Genomic DNA, 11240 nt, shown 5'->3' with positions numbered 1-11240 from the left:
ACTTTACATGGTGTATGGCTTAAGATTTTCATTTTTGGGCTTAGAATTATGGATTATATCTCTAAGCCATTGAGAATATATTGCAACAATTCAGCTGCTGTTTTTATGGCTAAAAGCAACAAAATTTGGAGTAGAAATAAACACATCGACATTAAGTATTTAGCTATAAGGGAACGTGTTAAAGAAAAGAAAGTGGTAATTGAGCATGTCAGCACTGAGTTGATGATCGTTGATCCTTTGACTAAGGGCATGCCATCGTTTAAATTCAAGGATCATGTAATGAATATGGGACTTGGTTCCATTATGTAGTTTCTCATTGTATGGACATTGTTATTTTAATGAAATTCTTAATTATTGTGATGTTTTTCTCATATTTATGTGCACCTTAATTTGATTTGAGAAAATTCATATGTGTAGGACCAAGAATAAACATAAGGTTTATTAATTAAGAAAATGTTGCCACATAAATTATAATAAGAATAAATACATAGTAATACATGGAAGATAATACTCATCATTAGAGGACTTATCGCCATGATTCATGTATCTACACTACAACAAAACTAGCGATTTGCGCCAGATTTTAGTGCATTTTTTTTGTAATTGTGATGAGCAACCTGGCGCTAAATCTGGCTCTATTGTACAATTTTTAAAGCGTCCTTTTTTGCACCTGATTTTGCATCCTTTTTCACGCTAGATTTTGCATCATTTTTTACACCAAACTATGCATCATTTATTGCGTCAAATTTTGAACCAAGATTTGCATCTTATTTTATGACAGGTTTTGCTTCTAGTTTTGTGTCATTTTTTGCATCTATTTTTCATTCTCTTTTGCTTCCTATTTTGTGTCATTCTTTGCTTCCATTTTTGCACCATCATTTGCATCAAGTTTACACTGTATTTTGAATCCAATTTAACGTCTTTTTATGCATCCATTTTGTGTCAGTTTTTGCATCTAATCTTACGCCAGGTTTTGTATCTAGTCTTACACTAGTTTTTGCTTCTATTTTTGCACCAGCTTTGGTGCCTATCTTTGCACCATGTGTTGAATTTGATTTAGCACCAAATTTTGCATCTTTTTTTGGACCATTTTTTACATCCACATTTACGTTTGATTTGTCTCCATTTTTCCCATCTCATTTTGCACCATATTTTGCGTCATTTGTTTCATCCAATTTTGCATCATTTTTAACACCATCTCTTGCATCTAATGTTACATCAAATTGAGCATCCAAATTTGCATTTATATTTGCATCTTATGTTGAGTCATGTGTTGTGTCCACCTTTGCATCTTATTTTGTGTCTAATGGTACATTCAATGTAGAGCCATTTTTTACGTCTAATTTTGTATTTGTTTTTGCACCAAGTTTTGCATCCAATTTTAAGCTATTTTATGCCCCTTTTTGCACCATTTTTTGTCTACTTGTGTCCAATGTTGCACCATTATTTACACCGACTTTTTCATCCAATTTTGCATTTCTTTGGTGTCTAGTTTTACATCGTTTTCACCATCCAAATTTGCATCTTTTTTTGCCTCATTTTGTGTCCACATTTGCATATAATTTTGTGTCTGAGTTCGAGCCTAAATTTGCATGTGATTAGGAATCATTTTTTACATCCAATATGGCATCCTTGGTTTCACCTTTTTTCAGCCCCATTTTGCATCTTGTTTTATGTCTTTTCTTACATCTTTTTTTTTTTTCCTTTTTTGCACCCAAGTTTGCATCCCAAATTTATACCATTATTTGCGTCATCATTTGGCATATTAATTTGTAACGTCTTTTGCTTCTTTTTAACGCTCAACTTTGCATCTTATTTTACATCTAGTTGTTGTCTTTTTTTGCATCTAATTTGGTGCCCATTTATGTGTCCTTGTTTTTGCCCAATTTGATATCCTTTTGTATGCCATGTTTTGTTCCCTTCTTTGTGTCAACTATTGCACAATTTTTCACTTCTAATTTAAAACACTTTGTATGTCAATTGTTTGCATTTTGTATTAATTCCTAGTTTAACATCCAATTTTACTTTCAATTTTGCATCCATGGTTACATCCGCATTTGACTTCTTATATAGAGTATATTTTTCTTTACATATATGACCCCCTTTATAGATTCATAGTGAAATATATGATAGTTTCTAAATATCATTAAAGCAGATATCACAATTCAAAATCATTTGTAAAGAAATTTAAGAGAAATTGACAACATCCATCCAAAAAAATAACAATGTGCCATTAACAATTTTCAAACATGTATAAAATAGCAACATAATACTAATAAAATCAGTATTATTTTTAATCAAAACAACTAAAATTCAAATATGATTAAAAAATCAAAATATTTCATGAATATCGTTATTCTACGATAAATTAACAACATACATAAATCAAACTCATCGTATGATTACAAAATCAAAATGTCTCATTGATATAGGGTAAATTCACAACACCCATCTAAACATAACAATGTCATTCTACACAATAATTTCTTCATAAAAAACAATGCATGTGCATGCCTAGCTACCACCACCAAGATCATCCTCATAATCATCTTGACCATCCTCATTACTCTGATCCACATCATCACCAACACCGCAACTATCATCATCATCTCCTCCTTCACCACCATCATCCTCATCCTCATCCTCATCATCTCTTGATATATGTTGAACATAATTTGGATCATCGTCTTGGCAATCATTACCTATAGCATTCTGACAAAAAAAATCAATATTACATGTTAGTATTAATTACATAACACAACGCATGTTTTTGTTATACAATGTTAACCATAAAATGAGGTAAGATATAATATCTAATATACTAAAAAATAAAATGAAAATATGGTTTAAAAGTATATTGGAAATCCAACTAAGATTACATACCATAGAGTCCATCCAAACAACAAATTCAACCCATCAACACAAATATAACTTGTTAAGTTGAATTTATGGAATTAATTAACACAAATATATTAAAATACATGCAAAAGTTTGGTACACTTGCCTACCAAACTACTACCCTAAATTTGCCTATCAAGAACCTATGCCTTTGAAGTTTGGTACACTTGGGCTCCTCCCAACACTGTTGTTTTTATCTTCTAAATTTTTTGCACTTGGAGTACTTCCAAGTCTTCCAACATCTTCTTCAAAGGAAAATCAATAGCAAAATGATTCTGATAATAAAGGAAACAAACAACATTCTTAACACTAGATTTGGGCAATTTCAATTGCTTCATTGTCATCACATACTCTTCTTTTGCACCATCCATCTGCATATAGGTATGGGCAAAGAATCTACCCGAAGTCTCAAAGACTCAATCTACTTTACTACCTCAGCCTACTTTTGTCAACCTGCTTAACTTGCCACCGAAGCTTGAAGCGCCCTTCTAAGTCATGGTTAAGAGAGGTTGAAGTATTCAACTTTTGTGCAAAAATGTAGTCTTGATTGCTTGATTAAAAAAGGAACAAAGTTTTTGTTCCAACCTTTAAGTCACTCTTGTGGTTGATTTTGTCCCCAAACCTACTAATTTGCCTCAAGTTTGGTCAAACATAATGAACATTTGCACTGCTTTGATACGATTTGTCATGAACCTATAGTTTGCTAGAATTTTTCTACAAGAACCTAAGTTTCCCCAAGCCTGTTTTGACTCTTGAGGTTGTGTGACACTAGTTTTACTCAACCACAGTCGGTTGGCCAACATACACCTACAACAACCACACTACACACTTTAACTTGAGGTCTACTCATAACTCTACTATAAGCTACAATGTATCAAATGCAAATGAATCCAACTTAATCAAATTCATTAAACAATAGGCACATGTCCCACCACAACCTTTAAAACATCCCAACAATACTTAACACTTAACCAACAAAATACATTGCAAGGAACATAACATTCATTCAAGTAAACATATTATAACAACACACAAAGTAGAGGTAGCATCCAAGGCAAGTGCCTTATTGTTATCATATAAAAAATGTCACAGATATATAACAACATAATTGCAACTTTATTCTAGATATACAATGAGTCAAAGAAAGTATTGCCTTAACTACTACCCAATAGACTTTCACAATCCAAACCCTTTAAAAAATTGAAAGATTGCCTCTTGTAATTCTTGTCTTCTTTTTCTTCTCACTCAGTTAGTGCAGTTTCACCCTACCATGCCAACCTTGAACTTAGCACGATAATCGAGCTCATTTACACTCTTGGTGAATGATCAATGGATGATGCCTTAGCAACTTTGAGGTATCCACTACTTATACAAGACTTGTCTCACACTTGCATCCTTCTTTGGCATATTACAAACCTCTCTATGCTTAAGTGGACTCAAGTGTCCACATCACCAACTTCTATAATCAATGATGCATTTAACCCCCTTCATTACTTGATTTCAAATTGTCCAACATCTAATGGTGTTGTGCTTAAGTCACAACACACCTAACAAGTGTGCCCAAGGCACCCAAGCACACATGGCAAGGGTGCACCCAGTAAGCATGTCTAACATATGTGTGCCTATTAGTCTCTACCCCTTCTTGTCCATCCACTATCTGACATCCAATGGTGTTGTGTAGAAGGTGCCCAAGCACAACCAACAAAGGTACACCCAACAAGTGTGTCTAGTTGATGTGTGCCTGACGAATGTGTAGCCAATGGTGCCTAAGGGTGCACCCAGTAAGCATGTCTAACATATGTGTGCCTATTAGTCTCTGCCCCTTCTTGTCCATCCACTATCTGACATCCAATGCTGCTGTGCTGAAGGTGCCCAAGCACAACCAACAAAGGTACACCCAACAAGTGTGTCCAGTTGATGTGTGCCTGACGAATGTGTGGCCAATGGTGCATTTTCCCACTTCATTCTTGTTCCATCAACTATCAAACATCTTTATCACGTTGGGCCCGAGATGCCACACACCCAACAAATGTGCCCATCACACCCAAGTGTGCTTAGCAATGGTGCACATAAGAAGTTCATCTAGTGGATGTGTGCCAAATGAATGTGAACCCAACTAGTGCATTGTACAATTGTACTCTCGGATGCTTACGCCTTAGGGCACTTCTACCCATCCATTGCAACCCTAAAATAGCAAATCCCCAACTCTTGGAATCTACATGTATCCTAGGATCACAAGTCTATAAAATCTAATCAAGTTCTTTATGCCAATCTTGTTCATCATGCGTCATACTTGCAAATCACCAAGTTCCCTTCCGAGCTTCTCTTAGTAGGCCTAACTAATGGGAGCTACACAAATTTGCAACGTGCCGAGTTTGAAAAAGGGCAATAGACATGTCCATGGTGCACCTTGCCATCAACAAGGGTACCTATAAACTAACTATTTTTAGCTATCAACCTTTTGTCATGTCCATCTGTGCCAATCAATAACCACAAAGGTTATTGTCTTGTCTTAGTAGCTCAAGTGGTTGGGAGCATAGTTTGTTCTCCTATCCACCCAGGTTCAATTCCAAGGGGCATGTTTCGCCTGTTGTGATAAGGCTAGAAGGTTAGGCACCCTCACTACAAAGGACATCTCAACCCTTGCTAAGTCATAAATTATTGGTATATCCAGTTTTTGCATTGTTGGATATACCATTGGTGTTATAATGGCAGCCAGTAAGTTGAAGGTTGATATGTCATTACATTATGAAACTTTATTGTTTGGATTACAAGATAAAAGACGCTACTTATAATTAGTACATCCCACTCAAACTATATGTTATGAAATGCATGTGGCGGCTCTACGCCCATCATATGCATGTGAATTCAATGAAGGTTTTGTGAGTTCTGTTTTGTTGTTTTTTTAAATGGAAATGCATTGCACAAATAGTTGTCAACAATAAACAACAACTTTGCATGATAATATAATGTGTTGGAAGCATTTAGGAAGTATGAAAGTATCCCTTTGATTAAGAAGTCAGAATTGGTACCTAGCATCATCTCCACACAAATATGTGAACATTGTTTTTACTAAAATGTAACAGGAGATTTGCATGGGACACCATTACCAAACATAAATACAAGTACAATAGGAGATATTCTAGAAAGCTTTGCATGGGACACCATTAGCAAACATAAATAAAAGTACAATAGGAGTTATTCTAGAAAGCTACGGTATGTATACCACTGTAAATTAAACAATGAAAACGGCACAACCAGAGTTAGTCTAGATATACACTATTATAAATTAAATAATGCAAATGTTATGTGGAGAGGGTTTTTTGTCTCACAAACAAGTGGGTCTCATACATCATTTTAGTGTCTAGCTAGGCCATGAGCTTGAAATAAATTATAAATATACAACTATCTAACTTTACAGCCAAAGGATGCCTCTTGTGGAAAGATTTCGAAAACCGTGTCCTTGGAAACCCTTCAAATATCAAATCTGGAATTCTCTCCATTTAGAAGATGGTCTAAAGTTAACAATCCTTCATTTTTGGCACATATATCCTCCTAGGCTGATTCACATTCTTCCCCTTTAAACGAAGTGGATCTATCCCATTTCCCTTCTTAATACTCTGAACACCCTTTGGACCTTTCTGACCCAAGTCCTGGATGGGAAAGCTCCAATAAGAAAGGAATAAGTAAAACAGGGCACCCAATCAAGAAAATAGATTGTTAAAGAAGGATACCTCAAACTTCGACCCAAGTCCCAGATGGGAAAGCTCCAATAAGAAAGGAATAAGTAAAACAGGGCACCTAATCAAGAAAATAGATTATTAAAGAAGGATACCTCAAACTTCTTGGAAGGAGCGGATCCTTCCTCTCTCTAGAAATCAAATAAAACAAGATCGAATTGAGCTATTCCATCTCCAAACTTGACTTTTAATGTCTGGCCAAATGAGACACTTTTAACAGAGGAGAACCTGGTGAAACAAGGAATCAATGATCCTTCAAGATGTGACTATTGTTTTGTAAACAACGAAACCCCCTTTCCTACGTTCTTCTGTTATAGAAATGAGTCTCCCCTCCTCTATTACAGCATCTTCTAAAGAAGAACTGTTCAGTAACTGGTTTCTTTTATTGCTTGAAGGATTCAAAAACAAGCCAATTATAAAGGTAATTTGGAATATTATTCTCTTTCGAAGATACAGCTGATCAAAATGACAAGATATTCAATGAAAATAGGTATATTCCCAATACGTCTAAAGAATCAATGCCAACTTGATTAGAAAAATTCAAAAATTAGGCAGAGTGAATTAAGCCAACAAGAAAAAGGTTGGAAGAATAGTTATGATTTGGCAAATTGGGAAGAGAAAGGGAGGGAAACTAGCACCGAAAAAAGTACATGAATGTAATCCCATTTAAGTAATCTCCTGCAAATTTGATTATATTAATGATTGGATGCGAAGATTTTAACAATGCTCTTTGATGAACATCAAAAGGAGATCCAAGCCATTCGTTCATGGCATGTATAATCTTAACAACAAAAGGAAGATTATTTGAAAATTTAACTTGGGACATTGGAGTAGCAACCAACAACTATGTAGAATCCTTGGCATCACTCAAAAGGAATACTTATATTAAAACTTACAAAAGAACACCTCAGAAGATCTAACAGTACTTAGAGACTGACAAGTAGTAGTAGCTTCATAAATGGGAATTTCAAGTTCTTTGAATGTCGAGATAGAAAGAAACATAAACAGATTTAGAGAGACTCTAAGGAAATTCCACGTTTGGGAGGGAAAGCACCTTGTATTGGAAAAAAATACAAACATGTCCGAATTTTCCATGAAAATGAAACACAAAAAACAAGGAGCTGGAAGAGGTGTGGTGTCCTTGCTTAAACATATGACATTATGACTCAGCTAGCAGGCTATATTGGGAACGCTTTCCTTCTCTCCGTGCTTCCTCTGTTCTCAACTCTCTGTGAAGGATTGGCTTCCAGCATTAATTCCTTGCAAGTGAGACCAACAACTATTGAAGTTCTCACTCCCTACAAAGCAACTTCACAAGACCAAATCCCAGATTCAAAAGGCTCTCAACTTCAAGAGACCAAATCCTAGCTTCAAAAGGCTCTCAACTTCAAGAGACGAAATCCCAGCTTCAAGAGGCCTCTGTACAGAGATTATGCAATAGAAAAGTTCCATCGAATAACTCTGTTTTCTTATCCCAATATGATAGAATCTATGGTCAGCTTTCAAGGAAGTACCTCCCATCATAGTGGAGCGAAGGCTTTGATTCAAGCACTTCTTACTCTACTCCAAATGACACTCCTCTGGAGGATACCCTGTTGGGGGTTCCTGTAAGGCAAACAAAGATATACTTCGACATATTAACAAGTGGTGAATAGTTTTGTCAAACACAGCAAAGCAGTATTGAGAAATTACAAACTATAAGGATGACTGTCTCAGGAAGTCGGTTTCAATGCAGCTGTTTATGTAGCTAAGTGTCACTCTAAGTATGTTTTGCCTCTAAACGAGACTTCACAGTATGTAAACTATCTTTCGTAATATAAACATATATTGTTCTTGTTTAAAAAATAAAAGAATGAATTCGTGTTCGCTTTTATATCCCAGAACACTATAGATGTTGGACCTAGATTTGCTAGCATAATTTTGGCTATACCTTTCATACTTTTTTCCAAATCCGAATCAGTCAACCTATGGTGTTGTTCAAGATCAACATAAAAACAATATCAAATTCCATTAAATATAGCATCGAGATGGGGAGAAAGGGAATACTGTGATTGTAAGTAGTAAATAATGAGAACGACCAAATTTTGTTTTATGCATAAGTCATTCCTCATGGAAGTAAAATTCCCAAATTTTGCTTTCCATTCTCTTGTTGTAGTCCTATTCACCATTTATTCTTGATGGTATTAAGCCTTAGCAATAATAATCAGCACAGTTTTGATAAATAAAGATGTTTTCTTCCTTTGTTCTTTATTCTAGTTCCGTTTCTGAATGAAATGAATTCCTATGCATTTCCTATGTTTGTGTGTAAGTGAGTGAAGCTTAGATGCAATAAAGCCGATGAACTTGAGCAACAATGGAATGAAGGAAATTATATTCCAAAGCTTGAAACACAAGACTGAAGCATGAACAAGTGAAAAATACCAAAAAATCCACCAACAAAGTGATCACTGGAAAGGAAAATATAATTATCGTATCTTGGGAGCCAATCAACCATCCACTGTCAACCTTATCTTTTATATGTTGTATTTGGATTTTCATTACTAATCTCTATGACTAAACTTGGCATAGCATGCTAACTACATCTTTTATCCATAACAAAACAGAAAACTGAGAACTGAGAAATAATGCATAACTTCATATTCAGGGAATAGCTACTTCCTAAAAGAGATTTGGTACAAAAGAGATTCTGGAAATACAAACCTCATTAAAAAAAGTGAAGGAAGCATCAGCTGATCCTGAACTCAATTATATGTCTATAAAATAGCATTAAGGAAACTGTTTCTATAAAGCATTATGTGCAACTCAGCATGGACAAAGAAACAAGGTTTGACTTAAAATCAGGCAAGACTTAAGACTTAATTCAGGAAAGTTGGGCAAAAGAAAATAACTTGGAAAAAACTTTTATTTTCTAGTTGTCAAGTTTTACCTGATTCTTGCCAAGCCCAAGTCAGATCCTAAGATAACTCTCAAGTTTTGTTTGAGTCTGAGTTAGACCCTGAGTTCTGACCAAGTTAAGCTTCAACTCCATCTGATCTGCTCATATTTAGATCCCAGCAGAGTCAGTCTAGCCAAGTTAACTCAGCTGAGTCTGGTAACTATGGATACAATTATCTTTACCAGCTAACGTAGCAATGGCCCAAACGTGATATGAAAAATAAATACAATGTGATAGAGTCATCACATTGTATGTTGGTTAAAAACACAGTAATAGTGAATTCCATGCATGCAGCCATTAGCCGTAAGAGAGAATATGGATGGCTAATTTATTCTCAATTGCTAGCGGGCAAAGACCAATGGAGGGAACAAAGATTGATAGTAAACAAACTTAATTCAAATAATGAGGATTAAGTCAAAGATTATAAAACAAATTGAATGGAAACACTAAAACCCTGTTGAACCCTGTTTTTTAAATTTTATTTGCTGATGATCAAAAATGCCGAAGCTTTTTTACTGAAAGACCAAACTTGACAGCTGAATACTGGAAGACAAAGTTTATGGAAATTTTTTATATTTTAAGCTAGTAGGAAAATGTTCTCTGCTAAGGACAATACCCCAAGGGCCTAACCAATATTCTCTCGCCAGGCCATAAGACTGGTTTAGGGCGATGTACCTTGCAGATGATGCATCGCCTCTTATGAATCCTAAGTTGTACGAATGGTTGATGAACAGATAAATGCAAATTGGGAGACTGGGGGTTATCCATATAGACATTCTTAGTCTCTATTCTCAATTATCTTTGTGATATCCATATCCACAATCACTGCAATTCTTATTGCTACAGTGGCATGTCCCATTAATAGCCCTCTTACTCTTAACACAAGCTTTTAGGAGTAGAAAAATGAATTACTTCCACTAAATTTGTAACTTCAAATTTATTAGGCATTTACATTACTAATATGAGAAAGCAACTCTGATTACTATTACGAAAAAGCAACTCCTATCACTAATTTACAAAAGAGGGAAGAAAACCTGAACACCTAAACAATGGCAACCAAAATAACACTGACAAAAAAGCCATGTAGAACGTAAAAAGTTGTCCTCCAGTTGTAGAACAGGCAATGGTAACCAAAATAACACAGATACAAAAGCCATGTAAAACATGAAATGTTGTTCTCCAGATGTAGAACATAAAATGCAACCAGTAAGGTAGTGAGTGCATCTAGTAGGTTTATCAGCGCAGCCAACAAGTTTATGAGTGCAACAGCAGTTGATGGTTACTTTCCAATGATTTCCAGCATTGAAATGATTACATCTTCATCTCAAAGTGCTAGCCAAGTCATTAAATCCCCATTGTTCAAAGTAATTATCCTCTTTTGTCACCATACCACCAAATTGACTCTCAGGCCAAGGGAAGAACACACGAATTTAATTGTCACAAAGTGATAAGTTTTGCCAAGAGTCTTTCACTCCCATAAGGGCCCACTTTTTGCATGAGTGGTCATGGAGTCTAGCTCCACCCTAATACACTCAACATGCTGAACAGGATGCCTTATATAAGAAACACAAGCCAAGCCGAAATTGCAGACAAAGCAACTCAAGGAGAATGCATCCCCTAGAAGGAGGACCCACCATTCAACAAGTACCTCTGATTGTCTAAGTAGC

This window comes from Pinus tabuliformis, chromosome 3_2 (genome assembly GCF_031772625.1).
Source record: "Pinus tabuliformis cultivar Carrire ecotype Pingquan chromosome 3_2, CPIR1, whole genome shotgun sequence".
Taxonomy (NCBI): Eukaryota; Viridiplantae; Streptophyta; class Pinopsida; order Pinales; family Pinaceae; genus Pinus; species Pinus tabuliformis.
The sequence above is the reverse complement of the archived record's forward strand: the minus strand, read 5'-3'. Positions refer to the sequence as shown.